This window comes from Manacus vitellinus, unplaced genomic scaffold (genome assembly GCF_001715985.3).
Source record: "Manacus vitellinus isolate BGI_N305 unplaced genomic scaffold, ASM171598v3 scaffold_5_pilon, whole genome shotgun sequence".
Lineage (NCBI taxonomy): Eukaryota > Metazoa > Chordata > Aves > Passeriformes > Pipridae > Manacus > Manacus vitellinus.
In genome coordinates, this window is record NW_021940682.1 from 34979637 (window position 1) to 34991286 (window position 11650).

Sequence of the window (11650 nt, forward strand, 5' to 3'; positions counted from 1 at the left end):
AGTCCAATCCCCTTGCTCAAGCAGAGCCACCTAGAACCAGCTGCCCAGGACCAGACAGCTTTTGAATATCTTCAAGGATGGAGAACCTCCCTGGGCAACCTGTGCTAGTACTCAGTAATGCTCACAGTAAAAAAGTTTTTCCTGAGAGTGAATCTCCTGTGTTTTGGTTTGTTCTCATTGCCCCTTCTCCCGCCACGAGGCACCACTTGAAAACAGTGTGGCTCCATTTTCTTAGCACCCTCCTTTCTTGTGTTTGTACACATTGATGAGATCCCCCCTGAGCCTCCTCTTCTCCTGGCTGAACAGTGCCAGTGCTCTCAACCTTTCCTCATATGAAGAAGCTCCTGTCCCTTATTCGCCTTAGTGCCTCTTTACTGGATAGATAGATAAATAGATAGATAGATAGATAGATAGATAGATAGATAGATAGATAGACAGATTGATAGGTAGATAGAGATAGACATATATTGTAAGTGAAGCTAATGAAAATCACCTGCGGATAAGATCAGAAGATGTGTATTTTACATTATGTATCTCAGTGGCACCTGATTCCATGAGTAAAATTCCAACTTGTTACAATAATGCAAAACATAAATAACAATAAGATGCTGCATCAGCCTTTTGAGCTTTTTTTCAGTGCAGGACACTGAAATATGTAGCCTGACTTTTAAATTAATTCTTTATTTTTTTTTGCAATCTTCCACTGTAGAAGGGGACACATGAGGCTGTTTCCAACAACAAGAACAAAGCAAAATAAAAGCAGTGTAATAAATAAGCCCATGTATCATAAAAATCAGAAAGCACGATTTTATTATTGCCTTAAGTGCAGTTCCTAGAAACAACTTGGTGGAGAAGGCAAACTGAAGCAATGAACTCCTCAAACAGTCTTTTTAGTATTCTTTTCTATATTTTTGCTCTGCAGAGCTGACAAGAGCTGTATGCAAACAGTTTTGCTGAGGGCAAAAGAATGTTTCATCATTAAGGAGCATGACCCTTCTCTCTGTGATCAAAATGAGAAGCAAATACCCCTCGATGTCATAAAGTGTTGTTGTGACCATTCCAATGAGTTGTTCCTCAAGAGCTGGGGAATTAACACATGACACAATTTGATATTAAAATGTTACATGGTGATTAATTGTATCTACTGACACAGCAGAAATATTCCTGTCATGTCTTTGACATGACAGTTGTTTTTTTCTTTTAGTGTTTAAAATCCAAATCAGACAGAGGGAAAATCCAATTACTGTGAAATGCTTTGTCTCCCACTCTGTGGTCCTTCTGTTTCACTCTTGTTTCATGTTAGGCTGAGTGAAACCACTATAAATTAAATCCTTGGTAATTTTGTGCCTTCTGAATAACAGAATCTCTCTCTCTCTCGTTAATGTATGAATGATTTTTGTCTTGTTTCTCCACCAAGTATTTTTCCCCTAAGTATTTATTTGCTGAGATGCATTTAGCCTTTAATAGGACATTGCCTTTTAGAACATAAATGATTCTATGATTGTCCTGTAAAGAAGCATGCAAAGAATGGAAGAATACATTTCCAGTATCAGCCACTGTTATATGCAATAGCTAACAGTTTTAAAAGCATAGTTGTTACTATATATAAGTTTTAACAATAAAAAAAAGAATAACAGAAAACAAAAATTTGTGGGTTGGTAATTTGTGAACTTTAAATTTTTTTATTATATTTTTAGGCATGGTCACATTTTGATTTCTCCTTGTCAGATCCAATTCTGACAAAACACTTAAACACACAATTTAGGTTGGGAAGCAATGCCATCTAATACCATTTGTGATTATTCACCTATTTTAAAAACAATTGAAAGTGCTTTGCTGGACAGAGATCTTACATTTCAGTCTCATTTTCCAGTACTTCAGAAGTAGATTCAGTATGTCCAGTTTTGATTTTCTGATTTTCTTTTTTCTTTACAGGTAACCTGATAGCTAAAGACAAATCAAGTCAGTATCAAGGCTGATAAAATTAAATACAACAATGAGAATTTCATTCCTCCAGGCAATCCTTGAAGTGAAATTTTATACTGTTGGAGTGTATCCTTCAGAATCAATTGTTTCAATGAGAATCTGTCTTGTAATCAGCAACAGCCTTGAGATCAAAACTACTGGAAAGTCATTTTGAACTTCTGTGTCACAAAGATTTCAACTGATTGAACTGTGTACACTTGTAAAATTGCACTTGCTGAGGAATTTGCAGCTGTAATCATGTGTTGATACTCTAAAGGTGCAGAAAAGCAGCAAACTGTTGGATTCTCCATTGCAGACCAGTGGCTTTTCATCTTGATGAAGTCAACCTCCAAACTGCATTGGATCCTTCCCTCTAAAATGATCCCTGGTCCACTTTCAGATTGCTGGTGGTACTGCACATTGCTTTAATTAAATTTCTGTTGCAGAAATGGTCCTCTGGCATGGCGCAGTTTTAGACATTTTTATTTGTGTTCAAATCTTGCAGCTCTGAAAGATACACATTTCAACATCTTGAAGTTGCTTTTGTTATAGGAATGGAATTATATATCCATTGTTAATAATTATTGTTGACAAGTAATAGTTATCTGAATACACCAGTCATATTAGATTGTATAGTCAGGCTGACATGTTTGCCTAAGGCTAATCAGCCACTGCAACTTAACAGTTAAAAAAGTAGTGGTCAAAACTCAATTACCACCTCCATTATAAAGCATTTTATACCTCTAAGATATACATTTCCATTTAGTTTGAAGGAGATGGGTGTTCCCAATGTGTACTTTACTTTCCTAACCTTTAATTGATTTAAGTTCATGGTAAGCAGTCAATGATGGTATTTCATCTTTTTTTTGTCAGGGTAGGCAGGGATGTAAATGAGTTTTGCCATTATGAAATTGGATGGTAATCACTCAGAATTTTTGTCTTTTTATTAAAAAATAAAATCTCTTACTTGAACCTAAGTACTGATGGATGCTTATGTAGATGTCTGCTCAGTCTGTTTGCTATAAAGGAAAAAAGTCCTAGTGCCCACCCAGATTTACACTTCATGGGTATTTTGCTTGCTTACAGTCATCCAATTCAGATCTGATTCTTTCCAAAATTTCTTTTTTCTTTTTTTTTGGTAGCAATTTTTTTGATCTTTGCGATGTGCTGTTACATGAAAAAAAATCCTCAATATTTAAAGGCCTTAAGCATCTCTGAGCTTTTTTCTAAGTTATTACAGAATGTATAATTTTATACTCCATTTAATATATATTGTACCATCTGTAATGTTGATACAACAGAAATTTGGCAGTTCCTTTTAGAAACACTGCATAAAGAAGCTGACCAGAGAGGGTAAGGGAATTCTGACTTTATGCTTTGGTGAATTGACATGAAAGCCACACACACAATGGTAGTAAAAAGTATGTAGGAGTAAGCTTATGTGTGGTTACCAGATTCACAAAAAAACCCCCCAAAACCAAACCACAAACCAAACAAACAAAAAACCCCCCAAAAGACAAAAAAACCAAAACAAAACAGAAGAGGGAAAATATTTTATCATTACAAACCATTGACATGGCTAGTTTAGTTATATATTAGTTTCCGTGATAGATGAACACCCTGGAGTGCTCTGCCTGTCACAGTAGCCCCTGTTGTTCCAAAACCATTTCATTACCTCTGCTTTATTATTGCACAGGAGAGCTTAAATAAAATAAATGACTGTTGGGAATAAAATTGCGAAGTATATTCTATCATTCTGCTGAGAAGTAATAAAAAATTTTTGGCAGGAAAAGATCTTATTTTCTGATTAAAATTTAATTAGAATAAACTGTAGCAGCAACTAGGTATCCCAGTATTTTAGGATGGATTAGTATTGTATGGATTTGTGCTAACAAGTTCAGGACAGAAGGTAACATCTTAAAGAGATTGTCTGGGACAGTGCAAAATATAAATGTGCTGTTTTGTAGACTCTGAATATGGCCTCTCTTTGGCCAAAAATCTATATCATGCTTCTAACTAAATGTTTTCTTTGTTTTCTTGTTCTTAAACCAATACTGAAAGTACTGTATTATATAGAAGTGTAACACATGCATATCAATAAATAAAAATAAATGGATTTTCAAATATATTGAATAGATTATCTGCAGTAATTAATGTTGTGACTATTCATAGCAAGTGAATAAAATTGTAATATAAAATAGAGTTCCCTGTATGGATGTGCACATTGGAGATCTATTCTGTTTATCCATGGAACAAAATAATTTTTTCTTGAATAAGAATCCCAAGCGTTATATTTCTTCAGTAGAGCAGGGAATATTAAAAGGTCCACATTAAAAGGTCCTTTTTGAAAGGAAACTGATATCTAGCACAACTGTTCTAGCCTTGTTATGGCAAATGCTGGTGGGTGTACTGACCTGTTGTCTTCAGGCCAGACGGAATAAAAATGTTTTTTATTTCACAAAATGTGAATCCTGAAAAATTATCATTTAGACATTTTGAAAAGCAACAGGACATGGATGCTAGACATCCCTGAAAAAGTAATATTTCAGGTTAATCTGTTTAAAAGAAAGGGAAAAAAATCCAATTTGACAGTGAACTCTGGGCACCTTGAAGCAAGCTGGGAACCACAGTTCAGCTATCCACAGTGCTGGTTTAGTGCTGCCTTTGAAAATGGAGAACAGGGGACTGGATCAGCCACGGGCATTCATATTGTAGGCATGTGAGGATGATTCTTGCTTTAATTACTCGTTTATTCCTCATATACTACTTTCTAGATTATTTCATCTGTTTACAAAAATGATCAGTCATTATGAGCAGAGGGAAATCCATGTTACCCTTTGAATTCAGTAATCATCAGGAACTCTGAACTGCAGAATATGCATTCCTGTTCCGCAGTTCTAAGTGGCAGTGCATTGAGATGGAAAGAAAAATCACTGCTCTCTCATTGAATGTCTTGGATGAGTTCAACAAAACATAAAGGAAATCCTGATATGAATTTTAATGAAAAAAAATTCCAATTCAGATCTAATAAATCTAAAATAAAGCTTAAAAACCATTCAAGTCTAGATCTTGGTGATATCTAGTTTATTGGTCATAAGTGAATGCTAGCCTTTAAAACAACACTACAACACAGAGTGCATCAGATACATTTGTTTTGAAATTAAAAATCTGCTATAAAGAATTTTATTTTGTTATGTTTCATAAAAATATATGCAGGGAATTTTTGCTCATTATAATTGTACAGCTGGTTTTTATACTTTTCCAGGAAAGTCTATAAAAACAAAACAGAAATATGTGATTGGCATCCTTATCTGTTGATTTACTGCCTCCTCCTGCATGCCTCAAATTTTACACATCTGTGGTTAACCAAGATATTGGCAAGGATATTGGGAAGGGAGTATAGTTTTGGTTTGTACAAGAAGTATTGCCTTAATCTCTAGTTTCTTTTTGCCAATAGTTAGATAAGTCTGTGTCAAAAAATGTCACACCTGATCAATCCCATGGCATCAAATGATTTTTCAAGGATTCAGTGGTATTAAATTGAATAAGAAGAATTACCTAATCACTTTGTTTGTCTTTATAGTGCAGTTTGTAACCTAATAAACTTTTCTGTTTATTCTTTCATAGAATGAGAAAATATTTCCCGATGACATTTTTGATCTTGTTTCTGGAAGAGGTTATGTAACTTTCTGATATCACTTTACAGAGAGTCACTGCACATATTTTAGTTGTTTTTGTATCTTCTGTATTCATCTGTACTGCTTATGTGGTAATTAGAAGAGGCAGTATATGAAAAGGTTGCATTTCCCACAACTTTTTTTTGACACATTTACAGGATTACAAGTGTTGTCAATGTCTCTTAATCTAAAAGTAATATAAGACCATCTGGAAGAAGGGCCACTAATGGTGACATGGGAAACTCTTGTATAAGGGAATGACAGATCTTTCTCAGACTACTGTGAGTGGGATGCCAGACAAGTCAAAACCATTGTAGTATAATTTCATAGCCAGAGATGTAGGTTCTAGGGAAGTGAATCCAGCATGTGAGCACTGGGGTACAGTTAGCATCCTGAAGCTGAGCTTTATTTTCACTCCCTCCTTGTTAGTATACAGGTAATTCTGTGTGGCAATGGGAAGTGATATCCAATTACTCCTTGGTAGTAGATTCTCTTGATTAAATATCACTAATTCCATCAATATTATTTTTCAATCAAAAATGATTGAAAGACTTGGAATATATCTGGCTTTCAGTTCTGAAAACCAATTTATTACCCAACTGAATTAAATAAATAGTTTGTATAATAGAAATATTATTGCTTATATGTAACCCTAACTGTAAAAGTTCTGTATTAGCTCTTTAAATTATGTTTACATTCATATCTGTAAAATTAGGTTTAGATCATCTATAACAGCAGGGACATTCTTGTTTCCCCCCCTAAAACACTGAAGTAACCTAGTGACACTGTAGTTTGGGATTTATGGCTTTGCTTTCACTGCTTCAACTGCACAACTGGGAAAAAAGCGTATAAAAATGCTTAGGTTGCTCACATTGCTGAGAAATTTTTCTTGAGTATGAGGAATATGTGGAATTGAAAATTTACCCCATATCAGCATATGGGTTGAATCTCTTGAACTCTTTTCTTCTTACTGTCATAACAAACATGACAGAAACTGTACTTGAATTCTCCAGCCTTGTGTCTTAGTATTGAAAACTAATATCCAGAACTTACAAAATATATGCTACTTATTTTAGTTGCTGTGTCCTCACATAAAGGAATTTTTTTAGTCTGTTTCTCTCTTTATAATTAATTATGGATGCCTTGTCCTATTTGGGCGTGGAGAATATAACCCTTCCTATTACTGAATTAGAGTTTCTGTCTCTTTTTTGTTGTTGTTCTTTCTACTTTTCTTTGGTCATTTTCTCTTTTGCTGGGATCCAGACAGTTCTTACAAAACTTTAGTAGTGATGAGAAAGGATTTTTAATACATAGTGGCTTGGAACTGAACACAGGCTCTTAGCAGTTCTTGGAGAGAAGAGAGGAAGATGTGTTTCTATGATTTTATCTTAAAATAGTTTCCAGTTTAAACTATTCTTTCTAAAGAGAAGCATTTTTTCCTAACTATAAATGGACTGTGTTTCAATATGCTCTCTGATCATAAAGCTGATGAAATGGTCCTCTCTGTATGGCAGATTACCTCAGCAGAATTTACAAATGGGAGATGATGATTTTGCTAATGTCCATAGGCAGGTAGACAGAATTTGGTCCCAGATGCTCTGCCTAATGTTCATGGCAAAAATGACTCAAAAACAATGCCTCCATATGCCATAATTGCTGGAATTATTTCTCAGGCATATTCCCTTGTCATCCCTCATATGTAGAACTCATTAGATTCCTAGTGGGAGAACATATGGAGAAGAGAGATGATGGAAAACATTATAAAACAGATTGCGTATTTAAATTTATATTATAGAAGACCTCTGTGCACAGGCAAACTTAGCAGAGAAAGTTCAAACTCTTTCTTTCCACTTCATAAGGATATCAATATTTATGGAGCTGTTATCTCAGTGCATTCAAATCCACTTATATGGGTTAAAACCTGACATTAGGGATAATAGTGGGAATTTTGCTGCTAATTTGAGGTCAACTCTGTATTCCCTTTATTATTTTTCCAAATATTCAGTTCAACTATAACTGTCTAAGATCTTTCCACTAATAGGAATGACTGGAAGTCAAACTTCCACCTATATAAGTCTGATGGCAGGATCAGACCTTTTGCTATGTATTTGTGATTTCAGTATCAACATAATGACTTTGATGAATACCTTGTTTGTGTTTCACAAAAAAAGTGATAACATTTCTTTCATTCATCTTAGCTGACTAATGAATGGGGATCATATCTTGTGCAGAGCTGTTTTAATGACTTCTAAATATTAAAATTATTTATCCTTTATATTATAGTTAAATAACACAAAAATAAGGTAGTCATACATGAATTTAAAGTATTATACACTGATGTTTGTGATGCTTTTTTGGTTACACTTAGGACTCTTTCCTGGTTTATGATAAATTTTTTTCTGTTTTTTTTTTTTTTTTCTCAATACTGATCATGAAGCTGGTTTCAACAGGGAGTATTTGGGGTACTATGAAGTGTCTAGTAGTGAAGGTGGGTACTAGCATAAGCTACCCACTGGATAAGGTGGGAGGTGGATAGACTGATGTCTGGGAACACTATGGCCTTACTGCAGTGGCTGGTGAAATATGGCCTATCAGTTAGGGAATGTGTAGAAAGTGTTTCTAGAGAAACAGTTCTGCAGACATTGTTGCCCTACTCCCAAGAAATGGTTCTGGCAGGGTGTTGCTTGTTGCATGGAGCAGAATCAAATGTCATACCTAAATAAATACTGGAAGGACATAGAGAAACAGTGTGGACATCTATTATGGTGTGGCTCTACAGACCTTAAAAATGTCAGATATGTTCGTAGAATGTCCATCTAGGTCGCTACCTTTTTAAAATGAGACACAAATGGCTGTTTAGGTAGTGTTTGCAATAGAGTTGTGTGCGTATTTGTGGGAAAATATGCCTGCCTGAAGCCAAGATTTGGTGTCATGTTGTGAGAGGGGGCCTCCAGAAGTTCACATCTGATGCTCCTCCTTTACTGCTGGAAATGGATTGTGTCATTCTAAGCCAGAGTAGTGCAGAATACTGCTGACAGGCTGTACCACTTGTCCTGCATCTTTCAGAGAAGAATGGTTGCTCTGGCAAGCCTTGGCAGGAAGCAAAACATGCATTACCACACAAACTTTTGTCTTGATACTGACAACCATGATTGTTCTCTGTGTTGGTTTTTTTTTTCTGACAGTTACAGGATAAATATTTATTATTAGGTGAAAATTTAAAATTTGTTATTTTGCACCAGTCTGAACGATGCACTTATTTGTTTATCCTCTTAAAATTTATTCATTTGTGCTATAAATGTATTAGCTGATCTGTCTGCTACTGTTGGCACCTTTTAAAATAGTGTCATCAGCTAGCACTTTTTCAGTCACTGCAGAGAAAGGTGACTTCAGGTAGTAAGTCTTTCATCAGCATCTTGTGGTTTTTCCATTCTGTCAGTACCTACATTAGAAACTAGATGATGAAGTAGTAAAAGAACCTTGAAGATGTACCAATTTAATTATTCTCAGGCAAATAACTAGACCTTGCTAAGTGAAGCAAGTTTTAGCTCCCATGTGTAAGATTGTGTTCCATCATTCAGAATATCTGGCCCTCTGCTTTGATTCAAATTTGATTATACAGAAATTTGTGCAGTAGTAATAGCAATATAAAACATTAACAGCTACTTGAAAGATGGAACCTTAAGTATTGATGTATGCAATCAAGTATCCAGCACATTACAAACTGAGGGCTCTACCTAATATTCTAATGGATTAGGAAAGTAGCAAGCATTTTCCACATTTTTATGTCTTTGGAAGGAAATAGAGACATACCAGAAGACTGGGAGCTAAAGTGCCGACTGTACTTGAGTTAATGATGTGTTTACTGCCCAAGTCCATATGGCTTGGATCTTACCTCACCTTTTGTTGAAGTTTGTAACATAAGGACCTTAATCTGATCTATTTCTGCAATTAGCAGTTCTGAAAGGGAACACAAAAGGGAGTTCAAGGCTGCTTGTGCCTAGGTTAGCTCTACTGTCTTAAGTTATTCTCCAGGTAAATCTAGTCTTAATATTCTAGCGAAATTGTTCAGAAAATTAAGCTGCAGTTAATTTGAAGATCTAGATGAAAGAGTACATGAAACATCAAGGACTTGGGTAAGAACAAAATAGAAATGACAGAAAATTTAGATTTCCTTTACTGTTTCACCAGATATCACATTGCTATATAATTGTGGTAATTATGGTCCTAGTTCCATCTCCAACAGAGAAATATGGGAAATTCAGTCCCGCTCTTATTCCTGCCATAAAACACATACCAAAATCAGTTTATAAAAGTAATTTGGCATAAAACTTTTCCTCTCAAAGCCCCTGTGCAAGGTCTCTGTTCTATGCCTGTGCTCCTTAAATCCTGAAATAGAGCTTTCTGGGAACTTTGCTGGTAACTAAAGCTTCTTGTGGTCTTCTAGTGAGGTTTACATCTCATACTGACTACCTGTGCCGGCTGTTCCAAAAACCATAGCATTGGCTCAAACTCCTGCCTCTCCTTACTTTGCTGTTGGTCAGTATAGTGGAAAACATGCTTTGTAAATATTGTCTTTAAATTTGATATATTTGATTATCTGTAGCAATTCCAAAATGGTATTTCTCACTTTGTGTCAAACTTATAAATGATTAAAATGTCCTGAATAGTCATAAACTCATTCAATTCATTCACAGTAAAGAACTGTGGTGCCTAAAGCTGCTTTTTACCAGTCAGAGTATTGTCAAGGTGACCTTTCATGCTGTTTCAACTACCATTATTTAACTATTAGAATGATGGAAAGCTTGCACTTTGCTATTTGAGTGGCAACATTTCTAGACATGGGGATCTGAAAGAGTGGAACCTATGAGAGACTATAATTAATGTGCCACATTAAGGAGTTAAGGGTAAGCAGCCAAAGAAAGACTAAACCTAGTGGAGCTAGGCAGCTGCAATCTAGTCTTGAAAACTAAAAATCCATTTGCAGTGCGTTTTATATTCCTAATATCTGCTGGTGGTGTCAAGTTTTTAATGATAACTTATTTTTCCTGCACTGTGTTTTGACCATCCATTGTTAAAAAATCTACATGACAATGCAGCCTCTGGATTGCTATTATATTGCTTCTGAAATTTAAATATATAGTGAGATAAATGTCATATTATAGTTTTACCTTCTCTTTTAAAAAGAAAAAATTAATTTCTGTTTATTTTGAAATTTTATTGTCCATATTTATACAAATATAAACAATTGGAAAAAACACTAAATATCTGAAAGCTTTGTGTGTGTGTGTGTGTAGAATTAATGAGTTTTTAAAACAGTTTCAAGCTACACGAAAGCCCACTAGGGACTGGCATACTAGACCAAAATTAGTGATACACTGGATACACTAATCCTTGCCTACCCAGGACGTGCCCACTGTGTAGAGAGGAAAGGTACACTAAAGCAAATAGGAACTTGTTGTACCCCACTCTATAAAATCTGTATATGTTTGTCTGTGTATGTCTTCAATGTAGGGCAAGAGATTTTGTATGCTGTAAAGACAGCATGAAGCAATCGTAGAAGGCAGTGGAAAACACATCTTTTGGGTCACAGAGGGGTAAAAAAGGGAAAAAGTTATCTTTTTAGTTAAAATGCAAATTTAGAAAAATATTTTTCTTTGTTTTAAGTGAATTGAAAAGAAAAACAAGTTGTTTGTGTAAGTTGTACTTACACAACAATAATTGAGAAATAATAATTTGCCCTTTAGAAAATAATTTTTCTGTATTTTAAGTCTGTTCATTACCATGTTAAAATGTAATTTTTCCACGACTGTATGATTAAATGCATTCTGTTTACATGAGACTTGACTCATGTTGGTAGAAAGCAAAATCACTAGAAAGATGTGACTGTTGAAAAAGCTTTTGTCTTCACAATGCTGTTGGAGGAGGATGAACATCACAGACTGTGGGAGTGTGTAAAACGCAGAACAGAAGAAGGTTTCTTTTTCCATCAGTGGTTAGGTGATTTA

At 35.1% G+C, this 11650-nt stretch overlaps 1 protein-coding gene across 6 annotated transcripts in view; it reads left to right on the top strand.

The window, feature by feature from the left end:
• The window catches only part of TAFA2 (TAFA chemokine like family member 2), a 165313-nt gene extending 161215 nt beyond the window's left edge, over nt 1–4098 (top strand). For all 6 annotated transcript variants that reach the window (XM_018080724.1, XM_018080721.1, XM_018080722.1 and 3 more), the window contains one exon: nt 1936–4098. The gene's annotated coding sequence lies outside the window, so the exon portion shown is untranslated. The remainder of the gene's footprint in view (nt 1–1935) is intronic.
• The last annotated feature ends 7552 nt before the right edge of the window (nt 4099–11650 follow it).